Source organism: Haliotis cracherodii, unplaced genomic scaffold, assembly GCF_022045235.1.
Source record: "Haliotis cracherodii isolate W230 unplaced genomic scaffold, xgHalCrac1.p SCAF_3, whole genome shotgun sequence".
NCBI lineage: Eukaryota > Metazoa > Mollusca > Gastropoda > Lepetellida > Haliotidae > Haliotis > Haliotis cracherodii.
The window spans coordinates 31,371,333-31,398,708 of record NW_027266286.1 but is presented as its reverse complement, the minus strand read 5'-3'; the positions used below and the strand labels follow the sequence as shown (position 1 = coordinate 31,398,708).

Here is a 27,376-nt window from a genome sequence, read left to right as displayed (position 1 = left end):
TCATTGACAGCAAGAGGGAGGTGTTTTGACAGGACAACGCTCCACCGCACACAGTTTGTGTCACGGTAGACTACCTACATTATGCCAACATCAACTGCTTGCCCTGGCCGCCGAGTTCTCAAGATCTCAACTCAATCGAACACCTCTGGGATGAACTCGCTCGACGTGTACGTCAACGTCAGAACATGCAGACACAGACACTCCCACAACTGGCCAACGCGTTACAACGTGATTGCTGCCCGGGGCGGTCACATGAGGTATTGAGTTCAGCGCCACCTTGTGGCCTTATGTGACATGACAAAGAACAGTTTTCAATGTCTTTGTACAACGACAACATGTGACTACCGAGCTCCAGAATTTCATATTTGTATCTATGATATTTAATTAGATATGTCGACTTTATTAGGTACAATCAATTTACTAAAATTCTACCTGTGCGTTTCTGTTTTGGACGAGTGTATATCCATTGCGTAGATATAATTTAATACTTGACATTCATTGAGTTTTGTCCTTTCGTTGCCTGTAAGAACTTGATCTACTAAGTTGAAATATCCAAACAATTAATGCAGCCATAAAATACCTTGTACGTTATATATTTATGTGGTTCATTTATTCATATCAAAGTTTATTTTATTTTGTTTTGTATATAGTGGAGAATTATTAGTTTTCATCTATAGTTTCTGATTTCAAATTATTCGTGTAAGTAGTATTGATAATGTCAGAAAGAAGACACCTTGTTTCTAGTCTGTATTATTGCGACATAAACATCTATATATAGTTTTATCATTGGAAATAGTTCCAAATGACCTTTTCCAGAGGTGGTTAGTATGAGGCGTTATCGTACGTAAGTAAATAATGTTTATATAATATAAAACATCTAAAGGCATGCATACATTTATCAGATGTATTTCAATACTCTCTGAATGACTCGTATTTTCCGTATTTGGAGCTAAGTGCTGTGTCGTTATCTTATCATGGTGTCGTATGGCAAGCCGTTTTCACATTTATTACAGAATTACAGATTTCTTCAATTGTTTTAAAGATATCGGTATTTTATTTAAAGATATCATTAATGTTTTTAAGATATCAAAAAATAATTAAAGATATCATAAATTCATTTCTGATATCCATAATACAATTACTGATATCTTAAAATGTTACGGTGATATCAACAAATTAGTTTGTGATATCTCTAATGTATTTAAGATATCATTAAACAATTATACAGTACATAAATATATTAGAAATAGATTCAAGATATCTTAAATTCAATTCAAGATATCTTGAAATAGGTTATACATATCCACAAATGCTTTACAGATATCTTTAATTCAAGATATCATTAATTCTGACCGTTACTGATATCAAACATCCAATTAAAGATATCATTAATACTTTTGATGATATCTTTATATAAACTATTGATATCAGCTATCTAATATAAGTAACATTATTAATGTAACATCTTTAATAATGGCAACAATTGAAGATATCAATAATTACTTATTCAAGATATCAGGAATTGAATTAATGACATCATAACAAAACATTACATTTTGATATCTTTAAATCTTATTTTGATATCAATAATCGAATTTAAGATATCAGCAATTCTTTTCAATATATCTTCAATTCCATTCCGGATTCTGCCGTGGTCATACATTGTCGTTATCATATCCTGGTGTCGCACCAGATTACCATGGTCACACATGTACATGTTGAATCGTCTTAAACGATATTGCTTGCAGAGTCCGAATAAGCAAGGTTACACGACAATAGGAATGAACACTGTATAATAACGTGAATATGTGTTTCTAACTATATGTTCAGTATCTGTGTATGAATTCGTCAACAAACGCTTAGTCCCTACGTTGCCTGCATGTCAAAATGCAAGCACTGTCAGGTTCTGAGGACATTTGCTGTCACACAAGAAAGTTGAAACTGACGTGTATCTTTAGGAGATGTAACAAATGTCCTTCTTAACGGTGATATGCCATGTCCCATAAGCGACAACTGTCACACGCCATTAGATCAGCTGAGGTTGAAAGCAAGTGATAGTATATGCATGGCCATGAATCAAAATACTGTAGAACCAACATACTACACTTACATGAAGCTGTAATCAACATACCACCTGCGTTAATTTTTTCCCTGAGTTCTTTGCTCGTATACATTCCTCAATATAGAGTGTTAGACCGTACATTCAACTCTCTCTCTCTCTCTCTCTCTCTCTCTCTCTCTCTCTCTCTCTCTCTCTCTCTCTCTCTCTCTCTCTCTCTCTCTCTCTCTCTCTCTCTCTCTCCGTTTACAAATACTATAAGGACAAAAAGAACCTTCCACAGTAATTGTTCCTGATTCGAGGCAAGCGTTTCAATATAGATTATCGAATGCAGTTCACAGTCGCCGCTGGTCTGTAGGTAGTTTTGTTTACTGCTGTTGCTGAGTCTAACTCATGTCTTATCTTGGTCCTCCTTTACTTGTGTCGTATTAAGCTCCTAAATAGCAGACTAGTGTACGTCTTAAATCCAGATTTAGTGATGTATAGTTTATTTAGCAGACCGAAGTAATGTATTTTGTCGCCCCTTGAGAAAGGAAGACGCTTTAATGCCCAATATTTTACACACCTAACTTTTACAGTTTCTCCTCTCTTCGAAGCACACCGACTATACCGAAGCTCTGATGGATTAGACCCATAACATTGTTTGGGAACCACTAGGATGCAAGGTTCCATTGTTTTGAATGCTTTTTACGAGATTAGATCATTATCATTACAGCCCATTTATGGTGCACGGAGGTACATTGATATGGCATTATACATTTACATTCGCTACCGTTTAGTTTTATCTGGATGTATGGGCGTGGTTTGTTGGTGGGGGCGTTGGCACGCGTGTGTCAGTGTGAGCGTTTTTGAGCGTATGGATGATGTGAAGGCTTTGGCAAAGAGAGAGAGAGACAGACAGACAGACACACAGACACACAGAGAGACAGAGACAGACAAACAGACTGACAGACAGAGAGGGAGAGACAGAGAGAAGGGGAAAGAGGCAGAGGGAAGAGAGACAGAGACACAGATAGAGGGAAAAGAGTGAGGTACTAAAAGGGGAAGTAAGAAAGAGAAAAGTAAGGGAAATAGAGAACAAAATAGAGAGACAAAGAGGAAAGGAGATAGAAAGAGAGTTGCACAACAAGAGAAAAAACGAGAGAGTTGAGATAATGTGGGAGCAGAGGTATGATTTTAGTGACGTGTGTGTGTGTGTGTGTGCGTGTGTACGAAAATATAACATCTATACAAGATACTACATAATCCATGCCTTATCAAGGACACCTTCGTTGCATTTGTCGAAACTAGTGGATTTACAAACAACTGCCTGATATAACATACTGCATCCACGTGTACATCGTTCTGTGGGCAGGTACAGGGTGTGTGATACTGGATAACACCACCAGTAATGATTTATTCCATTTGTCATATGACACACGTATTCTGCAACCTGTCAGTAATTTGTCTGTTCTGGAAACAGTTGCCCATCCTGCTGTTGCAAATGTTTCTATCTGTTTATTCATGAAACCCTATGCAAATGAAACAGATTAAGATCTAGCGCCAGATACTTGGAGCCAGTATGCCAAAGGACATAAGATCCGAGCCACTGGCAACTATTCCACAGGGACTGGTTATGCTGAATCATCGTCCTTAGCAGTAACGATATTAACATTTAGTGATTTACAGACGATTCAAATGTGAATGTTGCTTGGTACATTTATCACTGGAAAAACCTTGGTACGAAGCAAGTTGTATTTTCCTTTCAGTTGTGCGAAAATTGCAATCGATATAGTCTCTCTATTAAACTGCGACTCGGCAATATTGTGGTTTAATAATTTTCCTAGAATGGTCGGCTGTTGACATTAACGTCAATTATTGGATGCTGTATCCCATTCATCAGCGCTGATTCACAACATCTCGATAATTCACTCACTTGTATGTTCATTATCAACTGGTCACAATGCAAAGATCAAAACCATGCAGGTCAGATCACACGAGACTTACACAGCGTGTGTTGTGTTAACATTTCTCTTCAAACAAGAGACGTTTTATATTCTGTGATTACTCTATTAGACTTTTTTAAACATTTCTCACAAGATCGGAAATTATGTCGAAACGTATTTCTTTTTACTTTATCTATGCAAGTTTTTACGTTTGCGAGACACTTAGGTTTCATTTCATTCAATGCTTGCTTTTCTTAAACATTGCATTACAAACGGCACCTTCTGTCACTCAACAAACGAAGTTGTATTCTCAACCATCACTTGAATTACTATGTTCATATATGCTGCAGTTGATATATAGCTTTATATTTACACTGTTTAGTGCATACATGTAACAGTAAGTAACACGTCCGTTAGAAACAGTCGACTGCTGTGACTGTGGTGCTAGTCGGAGACCCGGTTGATACTGTCGACTACGTATATGATGACACTAAATCGAATGAGGGCTATGCCGAATCCATTGGTGATGCTGTACATAGGATCAACGAGCTTTTGATATATCGAAGTTTTCGAGTAGGCGCTCGGAGGTCTATTGTACGTAAGTACAGGACACGACTTGCTTATCTGCCACATAACTTGTATTATTTATTAAAAGTTAATGGGTGAGTGAGTTAAATTGGTTTAACCCCGGTTTTAACACTATTCCAGTTATTTCACTGCGTGTCGTCTTTATGTTGGAGAAAAGCCCGAAAGGATGCAGGTCTTTGCATAACTTTAGTGAAACCCACGAGCTCGGGTATTGTGCTCACTAGAGACGAACCGGGATTCGAACTCTGGGCGAACCGGGATTCGAACTCACAAGCATAGGTTTCTGGCGTGCCCAAGGGACGCATCTCTGGTATAGTCTAGTTACAAGCATCGTGACATACTGCACAGCGTGTTAGACGACCGGGCCACATGTAGCCCCTATAAAGTGAATGGTTACTCTCATTGCACGGAGGCAATATCTCAATTTTGCTTAAATACAACAACTAGACCTAGGTTGGGATTGTGTACCTATTTAAAGGCGAACACAAATTTCATTATGTCCAATCTGTGTCTAGATATGGACTGTTTTGATGGAGGTTACCTCCCTTTGACTAATTGTGACAGGTGTGTCATTCGTGTCACGTGGGCAGTGTCAGCGTTGCAGTGTCACGGACTGAGAGTTCAATGCTGCTACAATGCCCGAGGGTGTTCACCAAGAACGAGCAGTTCTGCATTACCAGTCTAACCTGCCTGTACAGTACAATCTAAATATCATTAATGGTATTCAGATCTAATATGGTAGGTATCACACAGAGTCCAAACAAAACTGGAGCGACAAATTTATATAAATATACCACCAGATGTGAGGCTGTCACGCCCCAAAAGTAAATAAAGCGACGAAGCCCTTTTTCCATATAAAGCAATGCCATCTGACACTATACTGGTTTAGTTCGATATTGACTTGAGAGTAATGGTAGCATGTGTTTAATGTGTAGTGCATGTTAAGTATCCTCTGTTTCCTTCATACTGACATGGTAGGGTAGCCGACTGGTGAAAGCATTCGCTCGTTACGCCTGGTTCAGTTCCCCACGTGGATACAATGTGCACCTCATGATACCACTGGAATATTGCTAAACGCGGCAACTCACTTACACAATCGTGTCATCTATGTTATTGCAAATTCATCATAATGCCCTTATTTCGGATTGGTAAAATGACTTGTTTCATTCATGCGAAATGCTTCTTTCAACTCCACTCCAAGTATAACCAGTAGTTAATGTAACTGAACATACGGCTAACTTCCCCGATAGAGGTAATTAATGTGATGTGAACTGAATGACGAACATAACAGCAGCGAGCAGCTTTAACGGAATATTGTGAGATTGATTGACAAGTTTCAAGTTCAGTGTAACAAATAATAACACGTTTTACTGAACAATTTAATTCCCCCGCAGTCAATTAGGAGGCAGAAAGTGTAACCCATCGATAGCCCACATTTGGCTTGTTACCTTAGTTTGGGAGACAAGCACAAAATGACGCAGGTCATGGAAGTTCCAAGTTTTTTAAACCCACGAGTACATATTTGGTGTTGACAGATCAATGCTCAGCACATCCCGGTATGACCAAGGGGCGCAATACTGCATCGCGAATGGCGGCGCCTTCGACCACAAGACCACCTGTTTCCAAAGTCACGTGTTTTATAGTATTATTGACTAAATATATACCGTTCTTTGTTGATTACAACATGAATCTATTTTGTAACGGATAAGCCTTTATTAAATATTACTAATCAATAAGTCATATCAAGTCATTCATGATACATTACTGATGCTCACATACACACTCAGGAAGTAATGTATTCATTACACTTCCTACCTACACCTTGAGGCGAGTATCCCTCAGGATGGTCTCGATCTGGTACCGAACTTAAGCCATGCTGCAGGCGAGCTGAATCACTATAGTTTTCATGACACAAATTACCGCCATTCTGCAAGCAGAACGACTGTTCCTAGAACTATTAAAAAAAGCATTGGTTACAGTTGCAAAGCTGTGCTTCCGACACACTAACAATGATGACTGTGGTTACAGTCCATTATTCTCCATGGCCTTATTATCATCTATACTTCCCAATGCCCTTTCGTGTAAAAGTAACAATTACCTCATCATTCATTAAATCGGTTTGCACAAGCCCTATTGTAATGAACAGTTAGCCTCCATTATTACCCTTGTTCCTAACCCGTGTATTAGTTAGCGAACAACAACAATTATCACCAGCTACTGGGATTCCACTATTGTACGTATGCATGCTACAGCAGTGAAGCGACTCAAGTTGCATCTGCTGTATAACCAGAGCACTGGATGCGGCACAGGGCTCTACACGCGTGTTGAACACTACCTGCTGTAGGCAGCTCTCTGTGCCCACGATGTACTGCTGGACAACTGGACAGGGGATGTTGGCGACATGGTAAAGTGTTTTATGTGCTTGCATCTGACCTTTCTCTACGGTTGTGAACTAACCGGCAGCGGATGTGACTGAGGGAGCTATTTTATTTAGTATGGATCTGTACATATTGTCGCTGGCAATCCACGGGCTGCGTGGCTTGATGAGGGAACGCTAAGGTCTGCAACTAGTACGGCGTGTGCTTCGTGAATACAACAAATAAGAGACAACGTTCAATTAGGTCAGCGTTCATGTAAACTCGGAATATACATGGGACTGTAGTTTCCTGGCGAGTCATCGTGTCTGTCTGCGACTACCGTCGACTCAACATTACAATGTTCCACGAAGTTAACAACAACCTGTGGAGCGTTTGAATTATATACATGACCTGCGTCGGATTAAACTCGAGCTCGATTGTTAGGTAAGTCACCGTTTTTGATTCCTTTTGGTTTGGATGTACACATTCATATCCTGACATCCATAATGGTATGTTGTCATTCGAAATAGCACATGTTATACTATATGTATACTCTTATTGTTACATGCATAACAGATGCATTTTATATGCATGATAACAAATACAAATCAATGTCAAAATTTCAATCATTATGTGTTTCGAATGTAGTATGAGTCAATGAACAGAATGCTCAACTGCGCACATGCGGCTTGTAGCGGACCACAATAGTACGTAACGAACTTTAAAGGCTCAATGCACGTGCTCTGAACTAAGGGTTGTGTAATTGTACTCTGGGTTGACTGACTGACCTTGATTGGGTAATCTTACCCCAACGCCACATGTGGAGAATGGCACATGAGGATGGTTATTACATGGGAGTGGAAACAACAGAGGAATGATTAATGATCGTACAACTCAGCAATATTCCAGCTATATGACGGCGTGTCTGTTAATAATCGAGTCTGAACCTGACAATCGGGTGACTGACTTTATGAGAGTATATCTACCAATTGGAATACGATTGCATGGAGCCAAATAAGAGAACCTGACCACCAGAACCCATTCGTCACCTCTTACGACAAGCATTAGTTGCTGAAGATCATTTTAATCCATGAGATTGTCTGTCATGAAACACTATACCAACGACATATGTTTACGCATTATAATGTAGAAGTGAAACCAATCTGAAGCAATTAACCGGATTTAAAGCTGAAATATTGACTGTGTACTTTGATCATCTTAATTCACCCCAAACGCCTCGAATACACGCACGTAGCGCATATATTCTTTGAACCCCAAAACTGCTTATTACAGAACAATATTTGATCGCTCAGGGTACATATTTGATGTCCAAATTCATTAAATCGTAAGTCACTCATGGGGTATTAAATAAGACCCTGATCTCTCCTAGTCAATGCACAGGGTAGAAGATACCCCGCTCCTTCAGATTGTGTAGGTTAATACGTCTGATTTATTCGATGCAAGCTATTCATAGAAAACCAAGATATTTGCTATTAAATATTGATAAGCATATGTGTAAATAGAGGCTATGAGGGAGCAAGCCTGTCATTAGCGTGTAGACCGGCGTTGAGAGGGGGATTTCGGGGGAGAGAAGCATCTCAACTGAGAGCTTCTGTCAGTCGGTCGATATTACAACAATGCTTCTTACTTAGCACCAAGCGGATATGCTTGCCTGACTTATATGCCTTTGGTCATACACATGTGATGGCTCAGACTACCGCGGTCCTTTTAAGGTTCACTTATACATATTTGATATGTTTGATATAAGAGTCTTGACGCATTGACCCCAGTGAATCGGGTCCATCCGTTACAGGGCTTGATGTTCATGACATACTGGCTTCTTGGTAACCAATTCCACAGGGAGTGTATGCAGAGTGTCTGGTAAAGATGTGTGTGGAGATTTGGAATCATGGAGTTCTGCTATTTCGTTTGCTCTTTAACAACTGTTATGTATTAAATAACGTCCTTAGTATATAATGTCTTGTGCAGGTTCTCATACAAGCAATACATTGATACGATTTAATGAAATCAAGCCGTTTCTCAAACAACATTCCTGGATTGAACAGTTTGTGCAAACCACATTAAATACATTCGTTCAAAGAACCGACTTCTGATTTAACTCTCAAAGAATAAAAGCATGTGCATATCTTCATCCATCAAATACAACAGTCTCAACTCCTTGCTGCTTCAAAGTACATTTGAGTCAATCCCCTTGAAACAGATAATTATCATGCTGGATAATATGGATATGTCGAATTTCAGTATAGGTCATATTTTTTTCTTAATTTATTTATTTCTGTATCATCCATCAATCCATCATCCATCCATTCGCGCATGTATCTCTTTATTTATTCCCTTTGCTTCATTTATACATATCATGATTTACTATGTTTTAGGTGTTTACTATCGATTTACTTCTTTGAAAACTTAAATGTCATACTAGACACATACTCTACCTAACCACCACATAGTACGCAGTGCGAATGCATTACCCAGGTTTTAAAGTCCGTCAATGCTTACTGAGCAGAACGGGACCATGATGATAGCTTCCCGGCGGGCAAGACACGATGACCGCCAGCTGTCCAGGCAAGGAAATAGATATATATATATATTGTGGAAGTTGCAAGCGATGTAGTCTGTGACACTGTCTATGATACAGAAACCAGCATTATATTGAAACAGGAAAGTTAGGTCCTCCACTCAAGTTGACCATTATGTCTCCAGATATTTAGCCACAAGAAATGTCTAATTGAATTCCACTGAAAGCGGTGAATACATATTTGTTCACACCCTTACATGTATATGAAAATATACACAACTTTAGGGATAACAACTTCTGGTTGTTATTCATAAAGATGCATTTTGTTTTTTCTTACTCACTAACATTTAGAATGCTAACTTAACGCGTTTATGATGATTCTAAATAATACTAAGCAGTAACCCTTAAAGATCCGGACTTAGAATAGCAACCTATGCTTATCGTAAGAGGTGATTAACGGGATCGGGTGGTCAGGCTGGCTGATTTCATTGATGCATGCCATACTATCCCAATTACGTAGATCGATGATCAGGATGTCAATCACTGGATAGTCTAGTCCAGACACAATCATTTACAGCCCACATAGGTGAACTATGGCTGAGTGCGGCGTTACACAACAAACAAACAACTTAGCGGCAATATTTGATCACAGTAGATGATGTTAGTTGTTGACGTCATGTATGCTGAATCAAGGGATGTCACAGCATCATTGGGTGCCATTGACGAACGTCATTGTAATTAATACTAGTATAGGCTTACTATGATTGTACTGTCATTGTTCCTTGGAATTATGTAACATTCAATTTCGCCAATAATACTGCTTTTAATGCACCAGGGTGATCTATGGTTGTTCACAAAAAGACAGCTGTATTCTGTCCAAGTAGTCTCTTAAATACAGTTGTTGAATGTATTTGCTGGGCGGGTTGACATAACCCTGACGTCACCGATGTCACCAACTGGATGCCCTTTGTCTTGGTGTCTTTCACATTAAAGCTGGTGCATTGCAGACTTTAGTACTGACCATGTATACTGGACAAACAGTAAGATCTTTTGACTACATTGTGATGATAGATAGGTATTGTGGTGTGTAAATCAGGTACACAGCTACGTTTTCATGACGTCATTTGTGACGCCAGAACACCATTTTCTAGTTGTTTCCACATGTCCATGAATCGTTCAGTTGTAACCAATTAGGTTACTCCACGCAACATTCCGTTTTAGTGTTGTTTTCAGCATTGTTAGAGGTGAAGGTAGAGAGGTTTAACGCCTCGTCCAATGCAGGGTAACAACAAGTACCATATTTTATTATTAACGTCTTTTGGTATGATGTGGTCACTGCTCTTCCGGTCTCCGGGTAAACGGTTTTTTGCTCCATCCACTACACCAACGAGATGATTAGTTGTGAGGGGAAGACACACCAAACCTTTGAAGCATCATGAGTACAAAGACTCGTATATCTGTCACAAACACCACACAAAATGAACGGAACAGATTCCAAGAGACCCATACCACACACGAATCATTGCATTCTTGCAAAGATACCACAGCGTGTTCCCGGGCCAGGCGATAGACAGATATATCAAGCGGGTAATTGGGATGATTCAAGGACCTCAGACTGAGCCTGGTAGAATTTATCCTTCTGTGCCACTGCCACAAAGGCAAGTGATGATAATTGGAATATTAATTGATAGTCATGAATAATCAATGACTGTCAAAGCATTTCCCTAACATTTGAGACGCGTACTTATCAACCCACCTGCCACACAACCCACAGCCTGCAGAAGTCTGTTTTTATGGCTAAAATCAGCATTTTTTAACTCGACACAAAAGTCATGCAGCCAGTCAACACTGACTAGTATATATTTTGCGTGAAAAGGTGTGATGACTTCTTTCATGAAACGGTTTTTCTGTTGGAGTGTTGGGCCGAGAACATCATGAACTTATTATGGATATATAGTTACAAGGGCATGTCTGTGAACATCTTTGATCACCGCAACCATAGTCATAACTTCCTGGCCAGCCAGCCAGCCAACAATTACTATAGAGAAGAACATCAACAGACAAAATTCGGAACGGAATAAGAAAGTTACTTTGATGCCGAGGACCGGACTCGCTGTTTTTCCCTCGAGGTAACTGAATCGCTTCAAATGAAATTATGCACCACTTGGAAAGAAAACGCTGTAAATCAGTAAAGCAACGACAAACAGAGGCCGAATTATCTATTCAGTTGCTGGTAAATTGCATTATCCAACCGTTTTAGCCTCTCCCGTTTTTGCATAGTGCTTTAAAATGATCAATAAGTCAACGACATACTGCCTTTTGTTTGTGCTGAATCGCAAAAATCCCAGTTGAAAAATCTTCAGTGTTTCTCAAGCGTCAATATACCAAACATGAGACTGAATCCACAGAGATACTGTGACAACTGATGCTCTTGTGTTCGATAAAATCCAAAGTTTCGGGGGACGAAAACGTTTCTGTATACCGCCCGAGACGTTTCTTCGTCGTTTCTTCTTTCTGAATGTCTTGTGAATCAAAGATAGCACATTCAAGCGAACATTTGCTTTCCGACATATCAATAGCTCAAAACAAAAAACACTCGAAATAGTATCACCATCCTTTATATGGCTATCAACTCACTAACATCAGTCCAACATAAGTTCCAAAAACGTAAGTCTCAATTTTTGTTCTATCTTATTCGAATGAACTACAAATATTCGTCTTCTATTTCTAACAGACAAGTGGTTGCTAATTTTGTCATGGAAACATGGTAAGTGGAAATTATATAAAATACACATGAGACCCAAATAAATAATACGCTGTAAACCATACAGTAGGGCTTAAGGAACCACAGCAAGATGAAGATTTGTAAGAAACTTGACGTAATAGATTTCCGTCATCTTGGTATCAGTACAATCACAATCTTTTTTTAAAAAAACAAAGAGTATACACTCTTAGCCATATCGACGCCGAACGCCAGGGGCCCGAGTTAACAGTCGGGTGAGGGGGTGTTGCTGCTTCAAGACAAACACTTTTTTCCTCTCCGAGGAGGAGAACCAACAAGAATCGTGAACAATTATTTTGTGGGGGTAGAACCTGTTACAAAGTTATTGTTTTCGAGTATCTGGAAATTCCTGGAAAAAGCCTATATGCAACTATCGTCGGATACGACGTGTTCTTTTCGGCAAAACGTCTCCTTTAACTTTTTCGACAATGTGAAGAACATTATTTGATTAAAGCTAAGTTAGTTTCAATGTTTACTGGAGCTTGTTACATCTGGAGCTGATAGTATATACCCCACTATAAGACGTCTTGTACCAATGTACACTCAGGTCATTAAAATCAAATCAATACACAATATCTCAGTCCTGCTAGAAAAACAGGATTTGTTCGAACCGGATCAAAAACTCGATCATAATATTCAGCTGGAGCCATGATAGCTCCATCCTATATTTAGACACGTGACAATTACTGTATTGTAATTATAGATTATTAGCAAGCGGTGCAATGCTTTATTGAGAACGCTGCCATGTAAGTCACAACAGTTGAACTGTATATTAAATATAATAATTCCCTGATGGTACATAATTGAAGGTGATGGAGCTCTAGGTTGTGATTATTACCGTCGGCTTTGTGACCAACACTACCACGTAACATTAATGGTTTCTGCGCCTGAAATCTAATTATTTAATAACATCAATATTGTATGTTGGTTAAGGCATTTTCGAGTTATACCATGGTTATTGGCATTTAGATGCATTTTACTCCCCAGTGAGCTGAGAATGTATATGGCATGAACAGTGAGGTTATGTAATGTGCTTTAAGCACATATGTGGTGTGGAGTCTTGCTCTTGCCTGGTAGTAGAAGTAGTACATTCAACCAAATCCGGAGTGTTATGTGCGCAATAGTCGTTCATCGTTGAAATCGTAATGTAACCGCTTTGCCTTGTGGCTACTCTGTACAAAATACGTGTAGATCATAAACAAAGCCGTAACACCCATGGTCTCGATGCCTAGACTTGCTTTGAACCAAACCATGTTCAAGCTATCAGCATTCCTGCCTTGCGTATTTACCAGTTTTATCAAGAAGACAAATGGCCAACAGAAGTGTTGCAATAGGACAGTGTAAACAAGAGGGCTTCCAAGATAAAACATCTCAGTTCAAATAAGAACTCCTCTACAATCCCTTACTCTGCCATGCTGTCAAAGCAAAGAATGTCATGCAGTATTTGATGTGTAAATAATTTTGGATTAAAATATGATTATCAGATTGTATCAGTTTGCATTAGCTTCAAAATGATCACCATGTCTTTCCTGACCTATGCATGATTTCATTTTCCCGTGAGGAAATGTCCTCAAGGATCTTCCTAACTTACGTACTGTCAAGAGCGGCGTTCATCATCTTAACTCACTCCCTCGCCCACTCAAGGCTCTTCGCGAACTTAATGTACAAATTTGATACCAGGGATCTGGCACAACTACGTTCTTCTGAAGACTCGCAAAGGCAGGTAACGTGTCGAAAGTCACTATGGAGTATGTTCTAAAATAATGTTAATATGAACTGTAATGTTGGGATTTTGAGGGGTGTTGAGGGTATGTAGTGACATTATTTAATGTGTATAAATCATTAATGTGTTTTGACATTACATGCACAATCTTTGTTTTGTTTAGGATTAATACTATCCTAAAGAAAATAAATTGTGCAGCTTTTTGTGATACCTGAACAGCCAACATGTCTTCGTGAAAGGGTAAGAAATTAATCAAATGGGCACATATTGTCAGGGGACATATTGATTGAGTAAACTGAATTTTGCACAGTATTTTTAAGCTATCTTACTGCATGTCAGCTTAGCATGGGATGTTTAAGGCTTTGTTGAGACACACGAGCACGGGTATTGTGCTAACCAAGCATCCAAGGATCATGATCAGGTCATATCCAAGTTTTGTCTAGTAAATCCTCGTAACTAATTTTTAATATAGGACGATTGTTAAAGACAGATAATTTATGTAATTTGAGACAAAGTGTGAAGACAAAGAGAACAATTTGCCGAAATAGATAATTGGACTCTCTCTCTTAGGTCACAGCAGGGTTTAGTTCTTCGCCAATTTTGACAGATGTGTGCATATGCAAGGAACAGTTAAAATTAGCAGCCGGGCGAACATTGATCCTTGTATCTCTGGTGACCTTGTCTGGTCGTTTCGCAACACTCTCACTAATACTCACATAAAGTTATATACACCGTAAGCCTCACGTCTGTTCCTCTTACTTTATGTTCGGTGTCTACCCATCAAAACTTTCATGCATTATCGATCGGGTTGTTATGATATTTTTCTACCGCCCAATCATATTACTCAATGGGATGATTGCACAGTAAATGGTTCCACAAGTTGGAAAAGATCTGGGCACGAAAAGCTATACTCTCATATGCATTTTCCTGTCTTCTCGAGGACCGTGTTAAAGTGCATTGAACCATCTTCTGGAAGGATTGACTGTTTCGGTTAGATTGTCCTTTGTGGCAATGACGTTATGACGTGACAAGGTCATACATATTTGCTGTGTATCCATCCCTGGATATTACAGAGCTGTCGAGATGAAACTCACAGACAATGAATGAGAACTCATTATCGACATCATGCAAATATTGACCGTACCGACATAAAACGTTATTTCGCGTTTGTAATATGACATCATTTCAAAAGGTTCAGCCTTATTGTAAGCCCTGAAACAACGTGTATTCTACAACGGAATGATTAAATTAGTTTTGCATTAAACCACGAACAATAACTAGCCGTTTGTTTTCTCCAAATGTGCGCCGATTAGCACTTTAATATACCCGTGGGGGTATTTCCCAGACACCTCGATCTGACTTGCCATTATTTGCATTAAAAGCACTTAGTTGCCATTTCAGTCGTATTTCTGAGGAGTCCTGCTTTAATAAAACTGGGCACACTATCTGCCCTTTTCAGATCCATAATTCCTTTGAGTGTCGTGATTGTGCGAAGCAGCTCCCAGCAACTATAGTAAATGACTAATCCAAGGTAATCTGTCAAGCAATATATTCCCTTGTCAGTTGTGAAAGGCGCATACGTCAACATCACGTTCAGTTGTCCCTCACCAGAAAAAACTGCGTCTACGAGATTCCCTTCATAGCAACGGAGGCATATTCTGCATGTATCTATTTTATATCTGCTCTCGGAGGAACAGGTTCTTGTAGAGCTGCCAAAAGGTCGGCGCAGATATTTCGGGATCAGCTATTTGGACAAGCCATTGGACCCACTGTATCTCTTATGGTGTCATATGTCGTATAATGCGCTAGAATGTCAGCAGAAGAATCAAGTTAAGACATACATATTTTCGTCAGGAAGAAAGTGAAAAAGTTGTATCGTTCGATAATCAGTTATTGTCTTGCGCAGAAATCCCTATGATCCATATGGTAATACATATGAGATGGATATTCTTGCACGCTATGTTCTGAGTGTTTATCTTCTCGGATATCGTGTCCTCACAAATCTGCTGCTCATATGCATCCGAATAGTGACAGGGCAGGCTAACCTAATTTGGGAATGAGATTTGCCATTGACGTGTGATAGAGGCATGCCTCAAGTGTTACATGTTATAGAGACACGATTGATTATTGTTTCATGAGAATAATCTTCATATTTCAAGAGGTACAAGATGGTAAAGTTCCGTTGGCATCTCACCCACACTACAGATGATAAGACAGTATACATGTTCAAATATACCCTGATGGCATTATATGACAAGAGGAACATCTTGTCACATCTGCCTTTAAACATTCATAATAAAAACTACTGTGTACAATAGCTCCCCTTTGTGATTTCATAAGAAGCCAATATTCGCTCATTAAATGGCACTTTGTCAGCTCCGTAGCCATGTGCGGATCGATTCTCATGCTATCAACCACTGTTTTGACTGGTCCAGATTTGATACCTCTGACAATGCATGATACAACTGCACTCGAGATTTATCCGCATATCGGCATATCTGCAGATATCGACCCTACTCTTATAGCATATGATTAATGTTGTTACTTCAAGAAGTTGTCCCATGAAATGTACAGATCTGTGATTCTGCTTTCTCCAATATGCATGGAGATGCACTGATCTTTGGTTTTTTATGTAGTGAGTAACAATTTAGAATGAAGGTTTGTAAAAATAGAAGCCTTTGAAGTTGTTACCGAGGCTGCTAAGCCGATGTTCTTATCTCTGATGAACCAAGCATTTAAAATCTAAACGTCTCAACACTTAATTGAGGCTTAATTAACTACACGTTACGGACAAATTACTGATATAGAGATACGTCCAGTAGTCAGTTTCTGTATCATTTGGATGACAACAGAGGTCGAAGATGAACGGGAAATTGACTAGATTTCCTCCATCAATTTCTCATCAAAATTAAGATTTAGCTTTTCACATATAAGAGTAATTACGAGTCGCAGAAACACCTGACAGCCATGGTGTTTAATAACCATTATTGTGTCCAATCCATCGTATTTCTGTCGTTGAGGCTTCTGAGTATGCATATTCAGGGTGAATTACCGGCATATGGCAAAGAATCCTTCCTCGGATCCTGATGCATTGCCTTCCAAATGTAGTTAACACGAACTACTTTGACAAATACACGGAAAATCGAAATAACCTATATATTGTAGATTGTTTTCCAATGTGATGATTAAGTCTGATATTGACAATTGATATTTGTTTTCCTTTCTGAAATCCAATTACTATTTTAGTAGTGTACGTATACGATTACATATATCCAGTGTAAGAAAAAGAAATTGTTCTGGGAAAGTGTTTCAGTAAACACATATCTTTAAATTCCGGTGAGAAAGAAGTTCCACAGGAACTGTTTTTTGTAGTAATAATTATATGAACGGCAATAATTTGACTACAAACTACCACTTGTACTGGTTCACTTATAGATCATTTTTATATGTCTGGGTTGGGCATTTTCCATTTGTAACGATCAATATTGTAACATTTAAGGGAGGGTTATTGTCTTCAGTAGTAGTAACGATAAACTTCGTACCTCGTCTTCGATGATATGAAGGATAAATATGGTTTCACGAATATACCAGGGAAGGAAAGGATGAAAAATGGCATGATTCTGGATATATTACATTCTTGCATCCTTTGTTAGATCACATTCTTGTTTATACATCTTTTTCTCGGCGAGACACCGTCGTATTCTTCGCACAAGATAACAGGTCAAGAGTTTGGATTACTAATTAAGGATTGAAATATACAATTGATGACACTTTATTTCTAGAAGCGTTCAACTAAATGTAAAAACAACAAGAAGACAAAATGAGGCAAATATTCTTGCAAAGCCAAATTAATTTTAAAGTGTAAGTAGAAAACCAATATACATTAAGGCCGACCAGAATTAAAACACATCTTGATATGTTCATTGCTGAATGGAAAAGACCTCTCCAAAAGTAGAGTCCTCATTGATCCTACATTGTCTCCGTTTCTCCATTCACGTCAGAGTCATTTTCCAAGAAATTTATATCTGTCCAGTGAAAAGACTTTTCATCAAAAGAGGAGCAACTTTTCAATAGACACAACAAGATGGGAACGATGTTGTGATCTCGACTCTCAATTCGGATCAAACCCTGAGCCTTTGAAAGCTTTCGGATAAGTTGGAATTCACATGCATTTTGCTAATTCTTGCAGTATATTATTTTCAGTTGCTTCGTATTTAGCAGATGTATATACATTATTGGTTATTTCTCGAGGTACTTTAGAGGTGGTGAGGTACTCACATTGAATTAAAAGCAATGTCTAATGGGAGTCATATTCGCGCCTCTGCCACAAGAAAAGAAACAAAATGTCCAAACAAAACGGAACATGGATTAAAGTATTGATAATAACACTGAACATTGAGTATCTGTGATACGTGGATTTACGAATGACGCTTCCCATCGACAAGGCATTTCTATCAGTCCGAGAGACTGACCTTTAAAAGTGCTGGTAATCATTAAGTGCGTATGAATTAATCTGCATTCACTTAAAGTGAAAGCTACGCCATGTCCAGTTTATACAAGAGGGTATATCATGCAATGTACACTTAGCAATACCTAAAAAAGAGTAAGTAATAGTCAACCATTTAGCTAAATACTTCTCAACAAAAACTCCCATGCATTAATTAACAGTTGACGTGTGTTTCTCTTAAAAGCTGCTCGTTCCCTAGCATATTTGTACCATTTAAAGCTGAAAAAAATGTCTTCCCATCACGATTGTCGACAAATACTGGTCAATATTAAAAGCTATGGCCTGACCTTTTCGTAAGGATTAATCCACGACTAATACGATTTACGAAATATTAAAACTACTCTCTTTCCAGTGACTGCATAACGGGATTTACTTTGCAAAAACCATTACACCGTGATTCAGCTGAGTATTTCAATTATCACAACTGACATTCGTTGAAGCTAAGGACACGACTCTTATTGACTGCAAATAATGTTAAATAAGCATCTGTCGAAATGCCTGCGCAAATAAAACTGTTTGATAGATTCCAGTGCTCCAGGTGGGTCAAGGTGGCGTCTTGGCAGTCAATAATTAGTCTGATAATTGTCATTGGAACACGTAACGGAACCCTCAATCAATTTTATATATAACATACGCACGTGACAAATGGGGTTGTGTTCGTTGTCACATCTTGAATGTACTAGGTAATCATTGATTTGGCTATACGGTCTAATCAATGTTGAACCTCTAAACAATACTATATGACCTGTATATATTGTTGTCAGTGCTGCAATTCTCCTGTGATTGATATGTGTGGGTGTGTGGATGTGGGGTGGATGTGGGGTGGGTGTGGGGTGGATGGGTGGGGAGAGACGGGGTAGAAGGTGGGAGGGTGTGTGTGTGTGGGGGGGGGGGGGGGGGGGGGTGAGTGTCTTGAAATGTAACACTTTTTATGAATTTCCCAAGGTATGTTAAGTCACATATGCCCTGAGATAATATATATATATGAGATAATAGGTTTATAAATTCAGTATGCTGTTATTTCATTGTTTAAAGAAGCATGTTTTTAGAAGGTTCACATTATTTACTTATTATATCCTTATGTTTCTATTCTTCTTGCAACGCTCTGGCTAATTCAGTAAGTCACTGTTTATTTTCGTCACAAATAATTTCAAAAATCGGATAATAATTCTCCCAATCTATTTTTTTGCACTGCGCAACACTCATTCAAATGATAATTTCCCAAAGCAGTATTATTCATTATCGCATTTGCGAGACAACAGTGAGCACAGGTATGATATTAACTTTTTCCTTGTGTTTTTATTGTATTCCTTTAATCATCTTCATTCGCATGCCCCAGAAATGCATAATGCATTATGGCCCTTTCTGTTGCTCGGATTATAGAGGCGCCAAATCTGGATAACAAAAGACCTTTTATGTGTGTTTGTGAATTGCAATCTATGCATTAACACCTGCATGGATGGTGCATGTTCAGCGACGGCACCTGTTTTCTCTATCAGTATGTCACATCTAGAATGTAGTAAAGAAATTATGCACTATGTTTTCTATCAATAGTATACACTACCTTTCATGTAGTTGATGCACGTAACAACTGTTACATCTACACAATCTTTGCACAATTCTTTGTATAAAAAATACTCACACAAAAGCTTTGTATCTAGATATAAAGTATCCAATACATTTTGTCTGTAATAAATGTACGCTAAGGAATGGTCACTGTCCACTTGGAATATGTATGCAATACCTTATGTTTAGGCAGAATGAATTCAGTACCTTTTGTTTCTTTAGTGTTAAATTTCAATGAATGTATAAAAAGAATATATATATATACTTATATATATATTACGCATTTAGGTCTAGAACATTCCCACACTTTATCTTGCACCACAACCTACATACACCCAGCTGAGTGTTTGAGTAAGTGTTTTGTGCAATGGTTACTGGCAACATTATCATTTAGAGATGGGCTCAACGTTTCTTCACAGATTCTAACAGAGAATTGAGCTCTTGTGAACTTTGTGTAATAAAGTCTTTGATGTCCACAGTCCCAGAAGTAATTAATACCGGACGAGTGATTTAATAATCCCCAACTGCTCCCATTCCCCTTGGTCTAACATGCTGTAATAACTACAATGACTCCAATGTTTCCAAGTCGGATTTACTCAATCTTCCTCCATGGCCTAAGGGCTCCCCACATCACTATTTACTTTAACATGAGCAATGTGGGGAAACGATACAGCGCTGTTTCCCATTTCCCTTGACACGGGTTCTAAAAGATTACGTTTTACTATCACCACGGTTTAAGCAACACAATGGCGTTATCAGATAGCTGAAACGAGGGCTACTGTGGGTATCGTAGGTTCAGTCAATATGACATAGAAGGAGGCTGAGTATTGTTGGTTACTTTAAGTGAAATGTTTGTTGGGACAAAACTCATGTTAATGCATCAACCGAGTTAGTTTATTTTGTTCACAAATGTGTAACTATGGCTACACGAGCTGAAAGGACATTAAGGTTAATATAAATTGACAAATATTCAATGGGGTTTTGAACAGATGTGCAAAGGAATGCATTAAAGACAGCTGGTTTTAAACCCGGGTCGTCTTTACAACATCCTTTAATTCTTTAATTATTTTTGGTTTGTGAAATCAATCCATTGAGAGAATTTAGTCGTGTATATATCAGTATAGACTCCGAGATTCGTATATTGGAGTATGTATTGATTTGCCAGAATATAATATGCAAATGCCGTACATGATGTTACCATTTCACACTGCTTGAAATCGGCTCATTTGTGTACTGTGTACATGATATATTGACTTTATCTTCAAAGAAATCATCGATAAATGTCAAAGTTATCTACACTACAAACGGCCCCGTTTACCACATTGTGGGGTTAGACAAGGATGTAGTCTCCTTCATTCATCATTCATTATCCTGTCGCAATCACTATCGAATCACTAGGCTTCCGTCAAAAGTCCGATTTTTCATGGCGATTTTCCGACATTAATAGATAGCATCAAATGGGGGTGTGGGGGAGGGGGTGAATGCTGGCGTAATCATGATGGAATCCTCAATCAAGACCTGAGTCAACTCTGTTACCAGTTCATATTGTAAAACGACCTTTCTAGATTTTGGCATTGGAGGGGATCGACCGCGTGTCGAGTCAACGGGTAATATATGGGTGTAAGCTTTTCGAGTTAGCATTATTAAAATGCTCGAATGGTTAGAAACCAGGTACGATGCGTTGAGTTTGACACAAATAAACTCTCATAAATGAGGACGACCGACTGGAGACATCACTACATCACTACGATCTTGGTGTAAAGTGTACAATGCACTCAGATATAATAAATCGTATCGAAGACTGATCTTAAGTGGAAAATTTAACCGTTTGTTGGGTGTTATGGTGCCTATTCATTGTGTTTCACGGAGTATAAACATAGGTCAGTTTCACTTTCCCGAACCTTACATGAAAACATTAAAAAAATCTACGCAAGTGAATAACCAGTCTCGATCATCCATCGAAACAGATTCCATTGGGCATGTAAAGCTAAATAGCGGTGTAAGTATATGAATGAAAATCAGTGATGACACGAGGTGTTCGCGAAAAGAGTAACCATGTCCTGACCTACCGGATCTCACTTCCAGAAACCCCGGACCGCTCTTGTAACTTTTCATGCAGGATCTAACTCGCTGTTCTTGTTTTAAGTTATTATTTATGTGTTTGAGAAAATGACATATTTGAATTTGTTACGAATTGGAAAACGTGATAGGAGCTGAAAATCAGTTATTCCCTGTTGAGAATCAACATTTGACCGTTCCCAAATGTACAAAAAGTATAGCCACTCAGGACATTGGGTTATAGCGTCAGCAGAGTCTGTTTTCATGAAAGCTGATATTATATTTAGGAACAGCTTGCTTTCTCATAATTCACACGATAAACATACTATTCATATTGCATCGTCTCGTATAAACACACAGAGCCCTTGATGCCTTAGTGATCCAAGTCCAGAAATATCCATGACTTGAATAAGTCGATATACTAGTATCAAAACATTTCAAATATGGTAATACTATGCTAATTCCATCGCCGAGTGTTCTTGCATGTCTACATCGCATGGGCTGCCAACACTCATATGGCACTTGAAGTGAAAATGAATGCATTGTTGAAAAAGCGATTGATTCAATGATTCAAACTAAGTCATTTACATATCGTGAAATTGTTCAAACGTTAAGTGCTATATTTGTGAAAAAAACCCATTAACGTGTCAAAATACCATTATTCTTTCAGCCTTTTTAAAAATCGGCATGTTCTGGCGATCGCACAAATCTAACCACTATGAAGCAACGCAAACTATGGTCGATTCAGTCTGTATTGGCATTCAATAGATTCCGCTGTGTCAGACTTCTAGGGCTTCAGCACCCTACCATTAGACCAACTGTGATCCAATATACTTGGACATGGATAATGACATCTGGTCCAGGGTTTAACGTTAAACAGCCCATGTAGCCAGCCCGTTATGGTCACTTCAAAAGGCACAGTGTTCACCATACTGAAAATGCATCAAACGGAATAGAGCACTGCTCGGGACTATCAATCCCTTTATCTATGCTTGAAGGTAACTCCAGAGAAAATAGGCTGAACTTGTTACTTGCCTCACTGGTCAAGTCTTCTCCCTGTCGGCCCAGTAGGTGGTCGGCATAGGTTCTGTCATGATTGAATTCCTTCTGTGTATGCCTCCTCGCCCAAACACCCTGCGACAAAAAATTAAGGTGTAATTTACTGGTAATAAGACTGTTTTATTCAAGCAGAAGATGATTATTTTATCAAATAAAACACCACACCGCTATCATGGTCTGCCGGAAACGATGATCTGCTGACTTGTGTATAGGACATGTTTTTGAAATTGGTTTTACTTTATTATACTCATTTCGTGGGAAGGTTTTAACGGTGTATGCCTTTATTTGCTTTCTATTTATCCTATGTTTTCATTTACCTTGAGCATTATTAAATGGCCTATGGAATTATAACCATTATACTATATCCATCATTCAAAGTCCTTGTTCTAAACAGTTGCTTCTTTGCAACATGTCATTTCTTTCACTCTACCATTTTCGCTGATCATTGATTGAATTTGTCCACAACATTCAGTCATGTATTTTTTATCGTGGAACGTCTCTACTGCTCGTGAAAGCACTTAGTGGATTCCAAGGATGATCATTGCTTCTCAGTAACATAGTTTGAATTGTGAAGAACTAAAAATAGTGGAAGCGTGATCCTATAGTAAATTTCCCATTAGGTAGTCGGTTCTTTTTGTATGTAAGCGTGGAGAATTGGGTTTGTTACTGCTTATTATCTTTTTAACCATCGGTCCATGTGCTAACTCAGCGACATCTGGAAGGTGGATGATCAGACACACGATTTGGAGTTGTGTTGTATTTACCATGAAGTACAATAATCACGTAAATTGTCGTCCATGTTATATAACCATCCAATTGCAAGTACATAATTGATACTATTAAATTCCACAAAGAAGGATGTCATACATGTATCAAATAATTTAATGTAGAGACGGTAGAATAACAACTTAGAAAGCCGCAGGATGCATTAATGTGGGAACGCTTATCACTTTTGTGGCATGATCTGGAGTAAAATATTCTGTTTTATCTTTGCAAGTCAGGACAGCTGCCATAGTCTATGTTAGTGCATATTTACTAAATGTCACCACGTGTACAATGAACCTATGGCTTTCATTATTAACATAATGTTCTGTTATTCTGACAGACTGAATGTGAGTGCGACTAAGGCCTTGCTTGGTGTATTAATTTTATTGATTTACAGAAGGTTAATAGTCGATAGTTACTTTAATGACTTTAATAATACTATGTTTTGCTGCTGGACTGCGACAGAGCATATATTGTACACACAGGTCCCTGAAGCAATACAGGTCCTGCGTACATCCTTTTCAAAATTAAACTTCTGGTTAAATATGAAATGAAGGCGGCACAGTGAGCGGATTTATTTGGCCAGTCGAGACATATTTACAACAATATCCATCGGGATCCCCGATACACGGGCTTGGCAATTATTACTCATGTGAGGATATCGATCCCGGTCGTTACATGAGAACACCTTCGTCAGATATACCCATATGTATTGCATGTATCTACAGAAACAGATTCATCAGTCTAATATGTGTTAAAAACAATCATCTCTAAATCAATAGAGATTTCATGGCAGTCATCTTGGCTAAGATTGTTTACATAAATTACCTCTCTGATCCACAAACTGTCTTAAGAAAAAAATCAAAACAATACAATTCTCATATGCTTGTCTATAGAACAACTTATAACACACCTGAGCACCATGAAAAAGCGGAATAACGTCCCAGCTATATACAATCTGTAGCCATTCAACTCGTCGGGCCAATCATGTACATTACTTATAACGACCCACAAAACACATTGATCCACAGCTAGATACGTCCACACCAGCATGTATCAGTTTACACTCGTTTATACATACTCGTATATCTGTGGCTGACAACTGGTGGCAGTAAACAATGGACGCATCAAGCCGGACTTCATACAACACTATAGCCTTTATTGAACAAAGCTCGCGCAAGAATTAACGTCCTGTATAATCTTCTAGAATGTTTCTATACCCCTGCCATGTGATTGCTCTTCTGGTCACACTAAAGTGATCATCTATTCAGCCAGGTTGGGTCAAATATCAAATGTCTTTGGTAGAACTGAGAACGAGAACCGTTTAACAACGTGGCTACAACGTGAATGCATTATACGGTAAGGAGTGGTTGTTAAGCTATACTCCTGCTTAATACAAGCATATTCTCTAAGTCGGTATGTTACCAATTTGGCCGGACACATTCAACTCTATAGTATGGCATGGACTCAAGCATCTACGTTCTAGGAAACATGCTTGTTTGTTGTGTTCTAGTGTAGCAGTAAGTTAGTCTTGATACAGTTGTTGTGTTCAGTTAGATTGTTTCAACTAGGTCACGCTGGTGGTCTATTTTTACCTTGTAATAACAACACTGGCAAAATATATCTTCATTTCCATCACTCAGCTTTAGACGTGGTTGATGTTTCCCCTTTGTTGGTGAGGGACCACCCAGCTGTGCACTGAACAGGCCACGTGTGATTGTGTATTTCCGTTATATAATTGTATAAGATTATAGAATATATTCCTGATGTTACGTTCATTTCAATATATGTATCTTTATATGTATTTGAGAAATGTATTCATTTTTAGTCACTGTTGCTGATATTTGACTACCTCAAGGGTATTATTTATGGGATTGTTGAACGGAGAGAACAGTAAACACTCTCACCATAGCAACTGCGCATAAAAAAAGCTACTTATGATTGAATCTTATCTATATCCTCATTTCACACTGCGTATCTTGCCGTTGTGCAACAAAGATATGGTTGTTGTGACGGGGAGTTTCACGTGCTGCCTCCTGTTCTAACGAATAACGCAGAGCAAACATTCTAAAAAACCTGTACAGTTGTGTTATTATTATCATCAATATCAAGAGTCGAACCCATCGAGAACTTTTCGTACGATATGAAGACTCCCCAACACTGCAGCCTTCTGCATTACCCAGATTGTCAGAAGGGCTGTTTTCCTGGCAGCAAAACCGGGTTCTCTCCCAATGTCAGTCAACAGATTGGAAGGTACCAAACCTAAGGCACCGAGAACAAATGGGAGTCGGACAACTTTGTACTTAGGATGCAAGCGTGACATTTCGAAAGCGAGGTCCGCATATTTGCCATGTTTTTCCTGAATCTTTGCAATCGCATTAGTGTCAAAAGGGACAGAAAATTCAACGAAATAAATTATTTCATTGGATTTATCAAAAACTGATAAGATCAGGTTTGTTGACCTGGATACGTCTGAGGCTGTATACGGGCCTATTCCAAAGAATTATATATTTATCCTTTTTTACATATTCTTGGTCGTACCATGAATGGACCTCTGAGTCAAAACCACAAGCATGGCGATGACGGTAATAGAAAGATCGAGCAACTCCATCATGCGGCTTAAGATACCGTTTTTGTGCCACAGCTTGGCATCCAGTGACAATGTGTTGGACAGTCTCATCAAATCCATTGCATTATCTACATTTCATGTTTACATTTTGATGCAAAATTACACATTGACGGTTTCCATTTGGAAGTGATTGGTCCTGAGCCTTCTGTTTAACTTATCAGGCCAGTCGACTTCATCCAAGAGAAGGACTCTGCAGTGTTGCTTTTCTATTCAACACACTACACATTAATAGATGCAGTGGTCGTTCAGGAAGCCTCTCCTTGCAAAACTTGAGCCTGGGCTGATTTGATATGGCACTCATTTCAGTACCGTCCAGCAGTATAGAACAATCAACAAAATTAACATTACATTGAAATTATGTACCACACCCCAAGCACCTTTAAGAAAACTGTGGAATACCTTGTTTCCTTCATGAGTCTTGACTTGACAAATAATTGTCTGCAAAAGTGCACAATACAATTCTATCATGAAGCGCTTCCATGTTAATCAAACCATTGGTAAATATAAGCGATTGAGGGAAAAGCAAGGGTGGTGGGATGTATTGTCTGACATGATGCTTCGTGTGAGGGTATCAGTACCCTGAATTTCTTGTTTCGTCCAATCAACAACACCAAAAGAATACGAAAGGATAGGAACAGCATAAGTATTTGTGGCTTTGACTTGATTATTGTTGTTGTTGTTGTTGTTGTTGTTGTTGTTGTTATTATTATTATTATTATTATGCAGACTAGGGGACCGCTCTCACCACGGAGGCGGAATTGGTCCCGTTTTAGGGCCATATTAATCTCATGTGCCATATGTTAAAACATTTAAGATAAG

At 38.6% G+C, this 27,376-nt stretch overlaps 1 protein-coding gene across 9 annotated transcripts in view; it reads left to right on the top strand.

Moving 5' to 3' along the window:
• The window catches only part of LOC139476115 (glutamate receptor ionotropic, kainate 2-like), a 128,739-nt gene that overhangs the window by 61,944 nt on the left and 39,419 nt on the right, over nt 1-27,376 (top strand). The window contains exon 1 of one of the 9 annotated variants that reach the window (XM_071259379.1): nt 6,863-7,373. The exons of the other annotated variants lie outside the window; for them this stretch is intronic. The gene's annotated coding sequence lies outside the window, so the exon portion shown is untranslated. Of the gene's footprint in view, nt 1-6,862; nt 7,374-27,376 lie in introns of those variants that run through there. 9 annotated transcript variants of the gene reach the window in all.